The sequence below is a fragment of the Eubalaena glacialis genome, chromosome 1, assembly GCF_028564815.1.
Source record: "Eubalaena glacialis isolate mEubGla1 chromosome 1, mEubGla1.1.hap2.+ XY, whole genome shotgun sequence".
Lineage (NCBI taxonomy): Eukaryota > Metazoa > Chordata > Mammalia > Artiodactyla > Balaenidae > Eubalaena > Eubalaena glacialis.
The window spans coordinates 195393365-195412259 of NC_083716.1; the positions used below are offsets into that span (position 1 = coordinate 195393365).

Here is an 18895-nt window from a genome sequence, read left to right on the forward strand (position 1 = left end):
GGCTTCCGTAGTTGTGGCACGTGGGCTCAGTAGTTGCGGTGCACGGTCTTAGTTGCTCTGCGGCACATGGGGTCATCCTGGACCAGGGCTCAAACCCGTGTCCCCTGCATTGGCAGGCAGATTCCTAACCACTGCACCACCAGGGAAGTCCTTATACTTGGATTTTCAACTGCTCAGAGGCTTGGCTCTCCCAACCCCAAAGCTGTACAAGCGTCAATGTAATAAAATTGCATTCCTACTTAAATATTTTATTGATTTAAGTAGTACACTAATTCTAATCAGGCTTGATCCTAATTACTTAGTGTTTTAATATAATCTTATGTTTATTTTACTTCTACCTTTTAAAGTATATGTTATTTTTATTCCTAGGAAATTCCTTAAAATAAAACATTTATTTCACCAGTGTCAGTCTATAATGCTTCTTTAATGTCAGATCAGAGGTAGTGTTTCAAAAGGAACAGTTCTCAAAAGCCGTGACAGTTCCTGCCACAGAGCTGAGTTAAAATGAAGACTCTCCACCAGGCAAAAATTTTAAAGCCTAGTCTGAGATACAAACTTATTTATGCGGCAAATGTATATTGAGGACGTGCTATCTCTAACCAGGGGCTGTGCTGGATGTGATAATCCAGAACATTGGCATTCTTTTCTGGAGGAACTGACATCTGGGTGAAGGATCCAGTCACGGACGAGAACCTGCATGAAGCAAGATAACTTTAAAAAAGGAATACGCAGTATGCGACGGTGAGGGGAGCACCTATCACAACCTGGTGAGGTCAGTGTACCAGGCTGTTTTACAGGGGAGGCGATGCTGGGCTGAGCCCTAAAGGAAAGGGCTTTGAAGATAACTCACTTGTGCGAGGGAGGGGAGCCAGTGCAGGCAAAGGCCTGGGAACGTGATCTGCTGACAGCTATGAGGGTATGTTAGAGAGTCTATATTGCTAGACTTTCAAGTGCATAGGAGAAGAGGAGGGGCTCATTCTCCCTGACTTTATAGTGATCGGAAGATTAGACTTTAGTCCTAAATTCAAATTGCTTCAACCTTAAAAAAGTTTGTATCTAAGAGTTTGACTGAAGTCACAGTTCTTTTGTTCTTGAATGCAAGATGTTCTATAAATGGTCTCTAACCAGGTCTTTCACTTTGGGACAGGAAATGTTCAAAGAGCAAAACTGTAAACCATGGAGTCCTTCTGAGGAGGAATGTTGTTTATGCACCAGAGGAAGCCAAGGCTCAGCGAGCTTGTGGGTTGAGGGAGAAGGAGATGGGGTTCAGGACCCTGGGTTCTTGCTTGTATGGCTCCAGACTGGAGTGACTGGGGAGGGCTGTCCCAGAAGTGTTTCCTAGTCATGAAGGAAAGTCGTATGAGAGGCGTCTCCTTCCCGACTGTTTCACTTTTAACCCAACACAACAAATAGAAAGCAGATTTCCCAGACACTACAGAAGAAGATAAACAGCCTGAGGAAAATCGGACATCTGCAAATCAGCATAGACTAACTCTCAAATACTTTACATGAGTAACAAATTAAAACAGCAGCCAAGCAGGACATGGCAGATGGGGGACTGGGTGGAAAACAGAAGCCTGGGCCGAAGATAAGTACCTGATAAAACCATTCTTTTCAAAGAATGCCAAGAACTCAGATTTGAAGATTAGCCTTGTCAACTTCTTAAGTCTCTGATTCCTCTCAAGAAAAGATGTGATGAATAGATAAGAGTAAATTATAAGGAGTTTTTTAGTAGTTGTTTATAAGGTACTTAAAAGCAGTTCTTTTAAGCCTCTTAAATGTTTCAGTATCCTATTAATTTACATTATATAGAAGATGACTGACTTAGCAAATGCACACACTGGTCCAGCCAATTATCACAAACCTCAAAGTAGTAGAGTCAAAACCAATGAGGCTATCCTGATGCATGTTAGCCCACACTGTTAATTTAGCATTTGAAGCTAGATTTAAAAGCAAAAAACCTATTACCCTTCATATGAGGCTCCATCAGTTATTAATTAAAGATTATGCATTCTGCTTTTCCCTGGTGTGATTCTGTCCTGCTCGACTGTTCCCTGGAACAGTAGTCTTTTATCTCCATCCACCTTCTCTCCCACCGAAGTGTGTGCCACCAACCCATGGAAGATTTGATGGACATGGACATGAGCCCCCTGAGGACCCAGAACTATCTTTTCAGTTGTGAACTAAAGGCCGACAAAGATGATCACTGTAAGGTGGATAATGATGAAAATGAGCACCAGTTATCTTCAAGAACGGTCAGTTTAGGGGCTGGCGCAAAGGATGAATTGCACATTGTCGAAGCAGAGGAGATGAATTATGAAGGCAGTCCAATTAAAGTAACACTGGCAACTTTGAAAATGTCTGTGCAGCCAACGGTTTCCCTTGGGGGCTTTGAAATAACACCACCTGTGGTCTTATGGTTGAAGTGTGGTTCAGGGCCTGTGCATATTAGTAGATAGCACTTAGTAGCTGTGGAGGAAGATGCAGAGTCAGAAGATGAAGAGAAGGAGGATGTGAAACTCCTAAGTATACCTAGAAAGCACTCTGCCCCTGGAAGTGGTAGGAAGTTTCCACAGAAAAAAGTAAAACTTACTGCTGATGAAGATGAAGATGATGATGAAGATGACGATAATGATGATGACTTTAATGATGAGGAAGCTGAAGAAAAAGCTCCAGTAGAGAAGTCTGTACGAGATACTCCAGCCAAAAATGCACAAAAATCAAACCAGAACTGAAAGGACTCAAAACCATCAACACCAAGATCAAAAGGTCACGAATCCTTCAAAAAACAGGAAAAAACTCCTAAAACGCCAAAAGGACCTAGCTCTGTAGAAGACATTAAAGCAAAAATGCAAGCAAGTATAGAAAAAGGTGGTTCCCTTCCCAAAGCAGAAGCCAAATTCATCAATTATGTGAAGAATTGTTTCCAGATGACTGACCAGGAGGCTATTCAAGATCTGTGGCAGTGGAGTAAGTCTCTTTAAGAAAATAGTTTAAACAGTTTGTTAAATTTTTCCATCTTATTTCATTTCTATAACAGTTGATATCTGGCTGTCCTTTTTATAATGCAGAGTGAGAACTTCTCCTACCGTGTCTGATAAATGTTGTCCAGGTTCCATTGCCAAGAATGTGTTGTCCAAAATGTCTGTTTAGTTTTTAAAGATGGAACTCCACCCTTTGCTTGGTTTTAAGTATGTATGGAATGTTATGATAGGACATAGTAGTAGTGGTGATCAGACAAATGGAAATGGTGGGGAGACAAAAATATACATGTGAAATAAACTCAGTATTAAAAAAAGATTATGCATTCTTACACATTTTAAATACATATACACAAAGGCCTCTTTTTTTTTTTAATTAATTAATTAATTTATTTATTTATTTTGGCTGCACTGGGTCTTGGTTGCTGTGCGCGGGCTTTCTCTAGTTGCGGCTAGTGGGGGCTACTCCTTGTTGCAGTGCGCGGGCTTCTCATGGCGGTGGCTTCTCTTGTTGCAGAACACAGGCTCTAGGCACACGGGCTTCAGTAGCTGTGGCATGTGGGCTCAGCAGTTGTGCCACACGGACCCTAGAGCGCAGGCTCAGTAGTTGTGGTGCATGGGCTTAGTTGCTGCGCGGCATGTGGGATCTTCCCGGACCGGGGCTCGAACCCATGTCCCCTGCACTGGCAGGCGGATTCTTAACCACTGGGCCACTAGGGAAGCCCACAAACGCCTCTTTTTAAGACAAAAAAACCCCAGTTATAAATAGACTGCAAAGCACGATGAACCTCCCTAGCCAATTGGCAGGGTGCTCCCTGTTGCAAAAACACCCCAGCAGAGGAGTCTGTCATCTGTTATGAGGCATCCAAGGATCTGAGTGCTTGGGAGGCAGAGCTCCTCTCTAGCTCCGAGAAGCCCAGCTCTGGCTGGGGGCCAAATCAAGAATTACTGTGAAGCTCTTGAAATCTACAGATAACAAAAAAAAAAAGCCAAAAAAAAAAACTCTCAGATATTTTGTATTAAAAGTTTGAGGGGGCTGCCTTGGTCACCACAATGAGAAGCCTGCGCACCACAATGAAGAGTAGCCCCCGCTTGCCACAACTAGAGAAACCCTGCGCGCAGCAACGAAGACCCAACGCAGCCAAAAATAAATAAATAAATAAATAAATTTATTTAAAAAAAAAGAAGAAGAAAAGAAGAACATCTTCCTTAGAGATAAAAATGGCAGACACTCCTAACATCTAAATAACAAGTAAGGCCCAACATCATTGAGGCTGCCAGCACAGAAATAATAAAAGCAGTTCACATCCAAAAAGGCCTCTTTCACACCGAAGTTTTAAAAAGTCTCCCTTAAACAATGAGTTAGAGGAAATATAAAAATAAAAAAATAAAAAGTTTTGGGTAGAGTTCTAGAGACAGCAGACTCAGAACATAGGTGAGGCTCCAGCAAAGCTTGATGGTGGGGCAGATCAGTACACCTTGCTGCTAATTTAAAAACCTAATCTAGAGTATTGCCTCAAAATTAAGAATTAATGCACTAATACAAACCTAAGTTTGTAAAGTTATTGTTGAACTCTGCTTCCTAAGAAAGATCTTTCAGGGTCCTTTGACTTGCTTAGTTCTTAAGGGCAGTATTAAATGGGATACTATCTTTGTCTAATGTAAATACGGTCACCATCTTATAATTGGGAGACATGAAGTCAGAGAGGTAAGGAATTTTCCTTATATCACACTGCGGAAAAATGAGTTTGTAATAGAATTCAAATATTTTCAACCAGTAACTAGAAATGACAACAATCATATAGCCAACTTTCTATTATCATGTTTTTTAATTCTTTCCATGACTTTTTGTGTTTCTTGGATTCTCCAACCTATAATGTAGGTACTACTGGCATTTACCATTTTACGTGTGAGGAAACAAGCACAGAGTAGCTGCATAACTGCTCCAGTATCACACACAGCTGGTACATATGGAGGCAGGAGGGAAATTCATAGTCCACGCTCTTAACCACTGTACTTTTCACCCTTTATGTCTCTACCTACTTCCCCAAATAACAGTTTGTGGGTATTTTGTCTATCAGACACCATGAATGAACTCACCGTAGAGTAAGTCCTCCCTCTAGACTCAAAGGCAAAACAAAACCACGAGGGTGCCTTTTGGTCTAACAATCTGTGACCCAGGATCTGCTGAGAGGAGGCACCCCACTTACAATTCCTGCCACAGTCTCTGTGGTTCAGGGCCTCGACCCCTCCCAATCCCACCAGCATTCACATTAGTTGTCATCAAGCATTCTCTCCATGTACAACATTGTTTGTTTTGTAGAAACATAAAAACACATTTCAACCACCCATTTGTTGCTTAAATCTCTTCTATGATACCCTGGCCAAGTGGTCCAGAAATTTGAAACTTCCCATGGTAGCACATTCCATCCTGGTTGGCTTTCACTGAGAAACGTCTTCCTCACATTGAGAAAAAAAAATCTGTCTGTAGCTTCCTTTTATTTTTTCCAGTTATAACTATTAGATCTAATCTGTTTGTTTGTTTTTATTTTGAGAATTTAATAAACATTACAAGCCCTACCCCCAGAAAAAATGTAGTCTGTAGCCATGCACAAAAGCTGACAGGCAGACCTCCTAAGGCATATAATGGTCCGTGGGCCTTAAGCTTAGAAACCCTCTTTGATAATAACCCTTCAAATGCTGTATGGGGGCGAGCGCTCTTCCCCTCTGTACTGTGCACTGGGTCCAAGAAGGGACTTGTGTTCTTTTCTCCCCACTGAACTGCATCTGCTTAGATTTTGGTCATTCATTTCAGCCCATGGAGACCTTTCTGAACCCTGGTCCTGTGATCTAATCAATTCACTATCCCTCCTTCAAGTCATGAGGCTTCCTATGATACACAAGGAAGTGTGCACATTTAACAAACAGAATATAATCATATGCAGTTAAGTTTGTCACCCAGGAGACCTGCTTTTGTTCTGATTTCTTCAATGTTGGGTTAATTCAGGAATTAGACTAACCAACTCAGAGGATACGAAAACACATGAGAGCCACATGATTGAAGGTCTAGGTACTGATTGCAAAACTTCCTTTTACAGTTTAGTCTGTGACCTCAGGACACCCAAGTATTTTCCCAGGCCTAAAGCACCCCTGCAACTGTAGTCTTCCTAAATAAAACAGAGTGGCTGCCCAGAGGCTATCTCTTTGGAATGAAGGATTCTCATGGCCAGCAACTTTACAAATGCCATGTTGGGTATTAAGGGTTTTTTTAATGATTTAATTTACTTGTTTTTAAATGAATTTTTTCATGCTTCAAGAGTAGCTTCTAGTGTTCTAGCATTTTGTGGACAACTTCACATTGATCCTGTCCAAGTACTTTGTAGATTTTATAAATTAAATCATATCAGTTCTAGTGTTTGTCATTTCATAACTAAGAGTTTTAATATAGCCAGCATTGTGGAAGAAGATTGAAAAAGATTTGAGTCAGAGGACCCCACTCTGTCATTAACTAACCAAGTGATCACAAGCAGTTCTTCTATCCTTTCTGGGCCTCTTATTTCTCATGTATAAAAGGAGGGAGCTGGGTTACTTCTTCTGTAAAGTCTCCTCCAGTTTTCAATATCATTTTATTCTAATTCTGTTAAATTAGATGGATGTCCTGAAGCATCAGAACCAATACAAATAGCAGTATCTGGATTCCTTTCTGTGCCTTAAACTTCAAGGCTGAAAGTATGATTTTAATACACAAGGGCTACCACAAAACATCCTTTCACTATATTAGTGACGCATGGTAGGTCACAGGACACAATCTCTCTATTCCAATGATTCCTAAACTTTGGAAACACCTAGGGAATTTTAAAAATTGATGATACCTAGATCTCACTCCCAAATTTTCCAATTTAATTGGGAAAGAGTGAGACCACCTGGACCAGCAGAATTATAAAAACTTCTCCAGTTTAGAACCACTGCTCCAGTCCATAGTTTTCAATTCTGAATGCTTGCAAGAATCACCTGATAAATTTTCAAAGCCTACCAATGCCTAGATCCACTCCCAGATTCTGATTCAATTGGCCTGTGGGACCAGGGCATTGACATGTTTTTAAACTCTGCAGGTGACTGTAATATGTAGACAGGGTTGGGAACTACTCCTCTAATCTCTACCTCACAAGTTCCTTCTAGTTGATCGTCCTGACATGCTACTCCATCTCACACTGGCTATTCATCGAATGAAAAAATTTTGGACCTAGTTACAAGATACAGCTCCACCTCCACTATATCAACCTGGTGTCATAACTTCCTGCTTTTTCTCTAGGACCATAACATCTTATCTTGTCAATTAACCAGTGCTCCCTGTTATGTGACCTGAATTGCCCAGCTATGAGCTCTCAAATGCTTCTTTCAGATTGTAGTAACACTTCTTTCTATCAATTTCTGTCTGCTTTATGCATCAGTTTTCCCTAGTACCTTTAATGCCTTTGCCCACTATTCCAAACTTCCTCTGCATCCTGGATTATCCTGATAAAATTTCTCCTGTGATTCCAACTAACTACTATGAAATGGAGTCTAAAGGACATACCCAACTGAAAAAAAATCTGCCTATTTTCTCCAACAGCTAAACAATGCTAGGCATATATAGGAAGGGAATTGGACACACACACACACACACACACACACACATACAATTTCTAAAACTGTAACACTTTCTTCCATTCAACACTGGCTTCAGTTCTGGACAGGTACCTTAAGAAACACAAGAATCAATCTTGGAAAAGTGCAAAGACGAGAACTGTACATTTTCAAGGGAATTAAGAAGTTACCAAAAGAAGGTGAAAGCAAAGATTAGACCCTCAGTCTAGAAAAATGAAAGCTGACGGTGAATCATTTTTAAATCGTGACTAAAATAATATTATTTTCTCAAATATGGAACATAGAAGCTGAAAGAACAACGTTCTAGGAAAAATAAAAGATAATACTGCATAGTAAGTATAAAACAAAATTATAAGGTGCTTATACAGGTTAAAGATAAATAGGTTCTTTGACGGCTTAGATAAACTTGATAAATGAGATAAAATGGGTTTTTCAGAAAGTAAGAAAAATTACTTAACATTTGGGGGGGAACTTTATCAGTTTTTAAAGTACTTTCATACACATGTTTTTTATTCAAGTCTTGTAAAAAATCAGAAGTTAGAGCTGTTCTGAGAACATTCTGAACATTTTGAGGCCAGTATTACAAAGGTATCCAACATCTTCCACAAAAGCTCCTTTGAGATGCTGTCTGATACTGGGCTGGCCAGATATTCGCTCTAGAGGCATTTATATTCTTTATGACCAGAGGTGGATTTACCATGAATCTAATGAAGCTTTAAGCTTTAATCACTTCTCTTGCAAGGGTTTTTTCCAAGTCTTAAGTGGAGCCCTGACAGTAGGTTCCCATGGTTGTATGTTTTTGTCAAATAGCAAAAGTAAGTTGTTATCATCTGTTGTGACTTTTTTTCTTCATTCTGAATATATATGTTCGTACATACTCTATATTGGAAACTTTATATTCTTTTTCTTAAATATGGAATGTGGTGCCCCTCCTGCTTATGAGCTATTATTGCTAAGTCATAGCATCCTGCTACCCACTGCAAGGCCATCAATATCCTCCTCTTTGTCTTTTAACCTTCCTTCTCCATCAACACTCAGCCTTTGAGTTTCAGCTGTTCCTTGCTCTCTCCTCGGCCATATTCCTCCTTTCTGATGACCGTCCCCTCACAGGGAATGTCTTCCCAAGGAAGATTCAGAGTATCAGGTAAAGCTTTCCAGTTATTCCCTTTCTCTTCCCTGGACCAGCTCTCCTCCTTTTCCTCAACCTTGGAGAAGGTTCTCAGTCTGAGAGAATTCAGTTTCTACTTGGAACTCTCTCTGCCATGTGCTCCCAGCTTTGCCCTTTCATTTCAGTCACACACCCTTCTCCTGCTCCTCAGAACCTTTCTTGCTGCCTTTGTCCACACTCAGCACCTTCAGTAGTTATGGTCTCCTTTAGTGGTTTCTCTCTTCTAAATTTCCATTCCTTCCCCAAAAGTAAAAAATACACTAAATACTGAAAATGCCTTTTATCTTGAGTTGTTTTGGCACAAGTGTCCCAGAAGGAAGGGAGAGAGAAGATGTGTGGCAGTCACTCCTGGGCCAAACTTGGGAGCAGTGCTTTCGCCCGCTGTGGATAAGTTGCCAAAATAGACACTGGGAAATGAAAAAAAAAAAAACAGTTTTTCCTTCCATGAAGTGTGGTTTCGCGCACCTGGAGTTCTGAAGTCAGCCTGAGCGAGGCAGAAAGTGTGGGGATGTGCGTCACCTGAGGTATCCATTTACACACATGCACACAACCATAGAACATGGGTCCGAAGTGTTAGGACTGACTTCAGGAGCTCAGCTATGAAATAAAGATTCCACTGTGTCTACCCTAAACTACCCACCCAATATAGAAAAAGGGAAATTTTTATTTTACAAAGATTTCAATAATGCAGGCTTAAGCTCAAAGAACTGTAATACTTTGAAGTTTATCTAGAAGATATAATTAAAATGTAGACTATCTTAGTCACTGAATATTTTAGTTATCATGGTTTTTTCTGGTTTAAGCAATACTAAATAGTGATTCTGAAAAATGTTTAAAATATGTTATAATGTTACGGTGTCTTAATTTTCCTCCCAGAAAACCGTCTAATGGGTTAAATCAGATTTAAGTAAAGATTTTAATAAAGAAGCATTTAAATGAGAGTCCTGGGCAGGATCAGCATTGTGGTTGAATAGAAACACACAGAGTCTGCCAAGAAAAAAAGAGGAAGGGATTTGACCTTTGCCTTAGATTTCAGTCTGGGAATTTGCAGTACTTTAATGCTACATATTTTGTTCAACCAACAAAAAGCCACAATGTTTATGGAAGCTCAGGAGAGTCAACTTCTTCTCACTAGATATTCTCAGTACAATAAAATATTAATGCTGTGCTAAAATTATAAATTTTCATATATACAAGAGCAAACTGTGCTGATTTCCTAGGTGCAAAACATTTAGTAATTATAAGTGAACTTATGGGTAAACACGTGGCCTTGGTTATTTTTTCACATCTGTCATTTGCTAGCTCCCCAGTGTTAATTTGAGTACCCCTGTACTGGGATATCTCTCTGGGGAGAAGAAAACTACAGCCTACACATAGTAACCAAATCCTGTGAATTCCTGACAGTTCTAACATTTTTGACATAAAGATTTTTAGTTAAATATGTATGCCTTGATTTTATCCTACCCATTATCACCACCTTGGTCATTCACTCTCTTTCAGTAGCTCAACAGTATACATTCACTGAAAATGCTGAATCACAATGCTATGAGGTATTCATGCAATCTCCTGCTTAGGATTACCCATAATGAAGAAAGCTCAATGATGATTGGCTAAATAATGACCAATATAGAATTTAGTCCACTATTTATATTGCCTATCTTTCACTCCATTCTTGAGCTGAGTTCCATAAGCCTACATTGCCTCAGGCATGAGGAAACAAAAATACAGGTCAGAGTCCTTGCAATATTAGACCAGGGCTTACACCATTTAAAAAAAAAAAAAAAAAGCTGAAAACAATGACAAACATGAAAACAGTTTCCCAAAAGGGTTGGACTAGCTTCTTTGAGTCAACGCAATAAAAATGGAGTAACATTCAGCAGAGTCATCAATGCCACTTACGTCACATGCAGACTAAAAAAAACATCATAGCCCAAACATCATGGAACACAAAGCAGAAAAAGTTGGGTACATCCACCCTCTTCATAGCAGTGGCCACAGCAATCATCTTTCAAATCTCAGAGAAATATCCCAACACACTGATACTCAAATGAGTAAATATTCCACGCATTAAAAAATAGTTTCATATAACCTTATGTGTCTTTTCTCCTCACTGTACCTTGCTGTCCTTTTACTCTATTACCTCTGTGTTTGGCATATAGTTGAATTTTACATATGAATAAAAAAATGATGGAAGGAAAATTGAATATCTTGGGATATGATATCTAATTCTTAAAAATAAGAATTCTTAAGGATGCTTGAATTGGGAGAATTTCCTGGGGCAGTGGCGGGGGGCTAAAGGACGACGTATTTTTAGTGCACAAAAAAGTTGTCATTAGTTATTTGATTTCTTCATTTATTCAGCAAATATTTTTTGCCTACCATCAGCACACCAGGAATTGTTCTAGGTTTCTGTGATTCAATGATCAACAGCACAGACTTGGACACTGATCCATAGAATTTACATTCTAGGGTGGGGGGAAATAGTTAAAAACTAAAAATGAAAAATGAGCACAAAAATAATGATATAGTTATGATTGTGATTAGGGCCAAAATGGGACTTTTTGGAGAAATGGAAAGGTGCGAGCCAGATTGTACAGAGCCTTATATACCGTGTTAAGGATTTTCTGTTTTATCCTAAGATAAATGGTAAATATTGTGAAGTTTAAAGCAGGAATATACCATGATTAAAATTTCATTTTGCAAAGAATACCCTAGGGGTCTAAAAGTAGAAATGATTAGAAGAGGTGAGCAAAACACGATTATGGCAGGAGTGGGTGAAAGTAAAGGTCCAGTTGGGAGGCTACTGCTGTAGTTTAGGCAAAAGGTGATGGCAGTTGAGCCACAGGAGTAGCAGTGGACACATGGAGATGTGACCAGATCCAAGATTCATCTGCAAGGTGCAAGATGCTTATCAAGTAGATAATAGTCAAGGGTAACATCAGCGTTTCTGTCATGAGCAACTGGAAGGATGGGGGATGGGAAGACTGAGAACATTAAATAAAGATTAGGTTTGAGGGATAAGTAGGTTTGAGGGATAAAATCCATGAGAGGTAACCAAGAGGAGATAGCAAGTAAATGTTGTACGTACAGTTTTGTAGCTCAGAAGGGAGATCTGTGATGGAGAAAGCAATCTCTGAGTCATGGTGAATACACAGTATTTTTTATAAGCTGTGGAAGTGAATGAGATTTCATGGGAAAAGAATGTGGGGTAAGAAAGAAACAGGGTCCAAGACTGGTCTTTGAAAAACTCTAATTGCTAAGTAGAGGAGGAGGCTCTACCAAAGGTGGATGAAAAGGGTTGGCCAGATGGGGTAGAAAGAACACTAGATTGTGTGTTACACTAAGTTGTGTGTTACAGAAGCCAAGAAAAGAGAGAATTTCAAACAGAGAAAGTGATCACACAGGAAAGTCAAGTAAGTGGAGGATTTTGCAATGGGGCCACCACTGAGATCTTAGCCAGGACAGTTTGAGTGGCATGGTAGATTGGAGAGAACTGAGCTGTGAAAGGGAAGTGAAGGCATTAGGAAAATGTGCATACAATAACCCTTTCCAGAAGCCTGATCATGGGCAAAATTTTGAGGTTCTATTCTTGGTTATGTAGCCCGCATTTCTCCATTTGTGAAATGAGGGTGTGAATATAATCATATATTCAGAAAATAACTCAGAAATGCAAGGGCAAAGGCCTGTGATTGGCATCACTCAATTCAGTTGAGTTCAAATAATATTTATTGAGCACATGATAGATCCTGTGACACAGAGATGAATAGGACAAGGTGCATTCTTGCCAAGAGCTTATGATTTAATGGAGGAGACACAATAAAACACATAAATTTTTAAAAATGCAGTAAGTTTGAAGATGAAAGTATGCGTGATGTGCCATGAGAGCAAAGAAGAGGGGCATATAGCCCAACCAGAAAATCTGAGAAACTTTCTGGAAGAGAAGACACATGAACTAAGCTGTGGAGAAGCAAATAGGAATTAGCCGAGTGGTAAGTAAAGATACACCACGGAGGGAATGTATGAACATAAGCAAAGGCCCAGAGAGGTGAAACACAATTTAAATTCTGTGTACACCCTGTCCATGATTTGCTCAGAGCATCTGCAAACACGTCAGCTACTAGAATGTAAAGCGGAGTGTGAGAGTTAAGTCTGGAGAGGTAGACAGGCCAAGCTCATGAAGAATTTGTGTGCCATGTTAAGAAGATTTGACTTTAGTAACTATCTGGATTCAAATTTAAGATCAACCACCTATTAGTCCTGTGACTTTGGACTATTTCCTTAGACTCCCAGAGCTTCAATTTCCTCAATGAGAGTTTTTATTTTTAATTTCCTTAAATGAGAGCTTAAATAGTACCTACATCCTAATATGAAAATTTCATGAACTCTCAATTAGGGTTAAAAAGTATCTGAGCAGGAAGCAGCCTTAGACTCATCCAATCTACTTATTATACATATACGGAAACTGAGTCCCAAGGAGATGAACAACTTATCCAAGCTCATGCTTTGAAGAAGCAGCAGAGCCTACAGCAAATCTAAGTTCTATTATCTGATACTATGACACTATTGAGCATTCCTTTTTTCCAGGAGTTAAAGAAAAGTTTGAAGCAACCAAAAATTGAAAGAGGCGGCAGAGGACAGGTTTTCAAATGCCAAAGTGTCAGTAGAGATGACATTTTCTGATGATGAGCAACAAACTGAAGGTTGAGAATTAAGACAGGGACAAGGCTGGGATGTGCTAGTCACTTTCTTTCTTCCTGGTGCAAATCACCATGAACTCACAGCTTACTACGTATATCGCAAGAGGCATGGGTTTTGACAGAAGCCAGGCTAGGTTCATATCCCTGTTCTGCAATTTATTAGCTGTGTGACTTGAGTCAACTCTTTTCTGTATCTGTAAAATCTGAAAATAATGCCTTACTGATTTCTTGAATAAGTTAGTATATATGGACATGCTTACTATATTGCCTCACACAAAGGAGGCACCTGAATATTTGTTTTCTTTATTCCTTCTCACAAAAATACAGGGCAGACCACCACAGGTACAAGATGAGTCCATTTAATGACATATACCCAGACAATTTATTCTCAAGACCCCCCAGGGAATATGGAAGTGGATGATAGACTATTTTATAGACTATTCTCTATCTTCTAGGTTTCAGACCGATCTACTAAGTCCTGGACAGCTGATGACAGACTAGTCAACAGCTCAGAGACCAAAGATCAGAGTCTGAATTGACTTGGTGGAGCTTTTAGCTAACAAGAAAGGGACATGTGATGGGTTAGTAGGACAGGTGTGGTGTCTACGATAGAAATAAATGCAACTGAAGGTAAGAAAATGAAAATGGGTGAAGTAGAGAAAGAAGTTGTCAACCAACACGTCATGGTCTCAAACATAAAAATGCTCTGTGTGGGCAGCCATAAAATGTTTTCTCTGTAATTATTGACAGCTATGGCCTGAAAATTATTTTGAGTTCATTCCAATGTAAATAGTAAGACAGGAAGAGTAAGCACTTTTCTTTAACTGCGTGACCTTTAAGGAAGAAAGCATAAAGATTTGCTTAAAGTAGCCATGGAACTAGTTCCATCAAATTCACGTGACTGGGTACACTCCAGCCCTCTGATGAAGACAGCAGAGAACGAGCCCTAGGCCGGGGGTACATGAGGATTTGAACCATGTTTCATTGCCGCTTCTTTCCTTCCCTGAAACTAGCTGACTTCTCTGTTTGGGGCATTTGGTAACATACACACTTCCTGTGGAAACAGCCAGGCAAAAACAAAGGCAGACTAAGCTCTCCCCATGCTCTTAATCTTGAGCCTCACAAGTATTTTATTTGCCAAAGTCACACCACATATCAACTCTCTTCACATTTCCCAGTCTACAGTTTTCTAAACATTTCTATCACAGGCTAGAGGAGGACAAAAATGAATCTCTCTATAACTTCCTCTCCCTTTTTCTGCTTAAGAAATTCTGATAAGAAGAAATTAGGAAATAGAGATGAGTCTCATTCACTTTTCAGCTATTCATTGAGTACCTCCAGTGGTCAGGTGCTCTGCTAGGTACAGGAGACACAAAGATAATAAGACATGGATCTTGCCCTCGGGTACTCTCAGCCTAGTACAGAGACACATGAAAACTAGTCATCATACTACAGTGTAACAAATGTAATGAAAGAGGTAAGCAAGGGATTAAAGGGGCTCATCAAGAAAACATTCAAGGCAGATCAAGAAAACATTCATGAAAGAGTATTTTGAGTTGAGTCAAGATGGAAGAACAGGACTTTGCCAGAGAAAAGGGCATAATGGCAGATGTAACAACACGATAAACACAGGGAGGTATGAAAGGACCTGCCAAATTTGAGTATCTGCTAAAAGTTTGTTATTGATGGAATAAGGGTACAATAGAATGGAGTAGGATTGGGGAAATGAGGCCAGAAAAGGGGGAAGAGGCTAAATTATGGTGGGTTTTATATGCCATGATAGAAACATTTTAACTCTATCCAGAAGGTCATAGATACCCATTGAAAGGTATTAATCCAGGGAGTGAATAACTAGATTTAAACTCTAGAAAGGTCATCCTCAGCAGGGTGGAGGTGGAGACAGGATTGGATGGGGTGGAGAGTCGAGATAGGATTTCCAGTGAGAAAGTCACTGTGTTGGTTCATGTGAGTTATGATGGGAACCAGAACTAGAGGACTGGCAATGGGAATGAAGGAGAGGAGGCATATTTGAGAAGTATTTAAGATTAGCCAACTAATTAAATGTGTAGATGAGGGCAAGGGAGAAGTAATGGAAGATGAACACCAGACTGGGGGCTTTGGCTCCTGGGTAGGTGGTGGTAAAATTAGCTGAAGTAGAAACATGGAAGGACATTAAGGGGAAGATTTGTTTGAATTTATTTTTAAAATTTTTATTTATTTATTTATTTATATTTTTATTGTGTTAAGAACACTTAGAATGAGATCCATCTCTTAACAATTTTTTTCAGTGTAAAATACAGTATCGTTGACACTATATGTACAATGCTGTACAGCAGATCTCTGGAACTTAAATCATCTTGCTTAACTGAAACTTTATGCTTGTGGAATAGTAATTCCCCATCTTCTCCTCTCTCTAGCCCCTGGAAACCACCATTTCACTCTTTCAGTCTATGAATTTTACTATTTTAGATCTTTCATAAGTGGAATCATGCAGTTTGTGAAATTAGAATCTCAAAGAGATATTAGCACTCCCATGTTCACTGCAGCACTATTCACGATAGCCAAGATGTGGAAACACCCTAAATGTCTATCCACAGATGAATAGATTTTTTAAAATGTGGCATATACATACAATGGAATTTTATCCAGCCTTTAAAAAGAAAGAAATTCTGCTATATGTGGCAATGTGGATGAATATTGAGGACATTATATTAAGGGAAACAAACTACTGTGAACTTCTCACAGGACACTAAGTTGATGCTGTCCAATAAGTCCTTAGATATACATATGAATCTTCAGCTGAAGTAGAGAAATATCTGAAGAAAATCAAGACAAATCATAAAGTTAAGAAGGCAACCAAAAAATTGTACATGACATTCTCTGCCTCTAGAAGTCAGATTTGCTTAGGAAATCAAGTAGGAACTAAAGTAGTTTAAGAAACATGTTTTCATTTTATTATCAAAACAGGAACAGAGGAAGACTGGAAACAAAATTGAGGAAGACACTGTATGTTATACATGAAAGTTAAGAGTGGAAATCCTGAGTTCTCATCACAAGGAGAAATATTTTTTTCTTTTTCTTTTCTTTTGTAGTTATTTGAGACGATGAGTATTCACTAAGCTGACTGTGATAATCATTTCATGATGTATATAAGCCAAATCATTATGCTGTACACCTTAAAAATACAGTACTGTATGTCAATTACATCTCAATAAAACTGGAAGGAAAACAATTTGAGGAAGATAGGCTGATTAACCTGGAGGATGAGAAAGATTTCCTAAGACGAAAGACTGAGATCCTAGTGGACACCTTGACAGATTTAAATGAAGGCTAATACGCCAGGAGAGACTAATATGAGAAAGGGTGCTCCATGTCTAACTGCTCTTCCGGAGGGTTTTAGAAAGGGGGAAGATGGGTCGACTGCTATCAGATCAGAAATTGTGTCCTCCTGTAACAGCTCTGAGAGGGCGGAAAACTATTGAGAGGCATCTCCTTAAAGTCACAGAGACTGAAAATCAATTGGGGAACTTTAAATATTTAGAGAAGTGTACACAGTGGTTACAGAATATCTGGACGGGTATGATGGGGGAAGATAAGGAAGATCAGCGTAAGATGCTCAGGGCATTACTGGGTAACAAAGCAGAAACAATGAATAAGCAGAAACTCTGGGCATGTATGAAGTAGAAAAAAAGATATTAGTGTTAGAGGTAACATAGTTGATCGGTAGTGGCAAGAACAGTACAAGCAGTCAACAAGGAGCTGAGTCACCATTATGATGGGCTCAATATTTCACACTGAGGAAGCCACAAAATAACCCAGTCCCCAAGAGTGTTTCACCTCCATGTGGACCACTTACAGGGCATTCCTCTTTCCATGAAATTTCTATTACATTATTTCTACAAATATATTTACAATAACTCCCTCAGTACCTGGGGGTAGTCTGAGATCATACTGTTCTCTCTTTCTCTGGCAGCCAAAACTGCATACGATACCGCTCCAACTTTTTTAAGCAGTTAACTACACACTTCTTTCAGTGTGACAGCCAGAAATGAGTGAAATAGGTCATAATGTCCAACAAGAAGTCAAGAGAAATGATCACCCTCTCCACTCTGATCATCATCTCCTTTTGCTGGCAGCCTCATTGCACTGCTCATAATGACTTTTCTGTCCATTAAAAGCCTCAATTCTTTTATTATTTATTTATTCATGAAACATACATTTATGGAACTTCTATCATCTACCAAGGATTCTATACAAGAGGAACTGGAGGATGTTAAAGAGAGTAAAAACAAACACAGTCCCATGCCTTCATGTAGTTTAGCATCCAATGGGGGAGACAGGCACTGAGCCAATAATCACACTCATGAAAGTATCATCCATCACACGTGAGGGAGGAGGTGGCCCAGGACCACTCATGCTCCCTGTAAGACTGCCTTCCCTTGTCTTCAATCCCTCCAGTGGCACGAAAGAAGAGGGTGCTCCACAGCTCCCTCCCAAGAGAGGCTTATAATCCCTCTACCACTATCTACACTTTATCCTGGTTTCCTGCAGTTAGCACAAAAGGTCCCGGTCTCTCAGGAGATCCCACAAACCCAAACCCCCTAACTCCTTAAGGCTCTGACTTCAGCCCCACCCTGACTCCTACTCCTCAAACTCTTCTGCTCTCCCCTGAAGAATACCCAGTCCAATATCAATTAAAAGCCCCCAATAAATACATAAATAAAAATAAAATCCCCAAAGTCCTCAAAATTTCCATGAATGTTCCTATCACCTTTGCGTTCCACCCCAAATCTCCCGCTCCCCTGAGGAATCTGCTTTCCCTGCAGTCGTCTCTGGTGGTGGCTCTTCTATCTCCCTGGGCCTGGAGGGGGGAAATGTGTCCTCCTTGCTCCTCTTCTAAATCTTTTTCTTTCTCTCATTCCTAACCCCTCCCCCTCCCCCCTCCCCCCCTCTCCCAGGCTCCCACTTTGAAATTCGTGTCATCAGACTATACAACCTATTACCTTCCTTATAGGAGCCTTTGGCTCACCTGCCCCTCTTTCTTCTCACCTTTAAACTTCTTCCAACACCTTCACCCCGCCCCGCTCTCTTCCCTGGACCTAGTCCAATCAAAGTTTTGGCCCCCACCGCTCCATGGCAACTGCCCTTTTCAAGATCACCAATAACTGCCGCAGTGCTCAATGCAGTGGTCAGTCATAGTCTTCATTTTGTTTTGCTTGTCCTCAGTATTTGGCACAGGCTGACCACTACTTTCTTGAAACATTTCTATCACTTGACTTCCAGAACCTTATACATCCCTGGTTTTCCTTCTACTTCACTGGACCCTCCTTCTTACTGTTTCCTGCTGATCCTTTCTCAACTTCCTCACTCTAAATGCTCGGGTCACCTTGGACATTTCTCCT

The 18895-nt window shown here is 39.9% G+C and overlaps 1 pseudogene; it reads left to right on the plus strand.

Annotated features, from left to right (window-relative positions):
• Positions 1–2117: 2117 nt before the first annotated feature.
• On the plus strand, positions 2118–2984 carry LOC133099473 (nucleophosmin-like; annotated as a pseudogene).
• The last annotated feature ends 15911 nt before the right edge of the window (positions 2985–18895 follow it).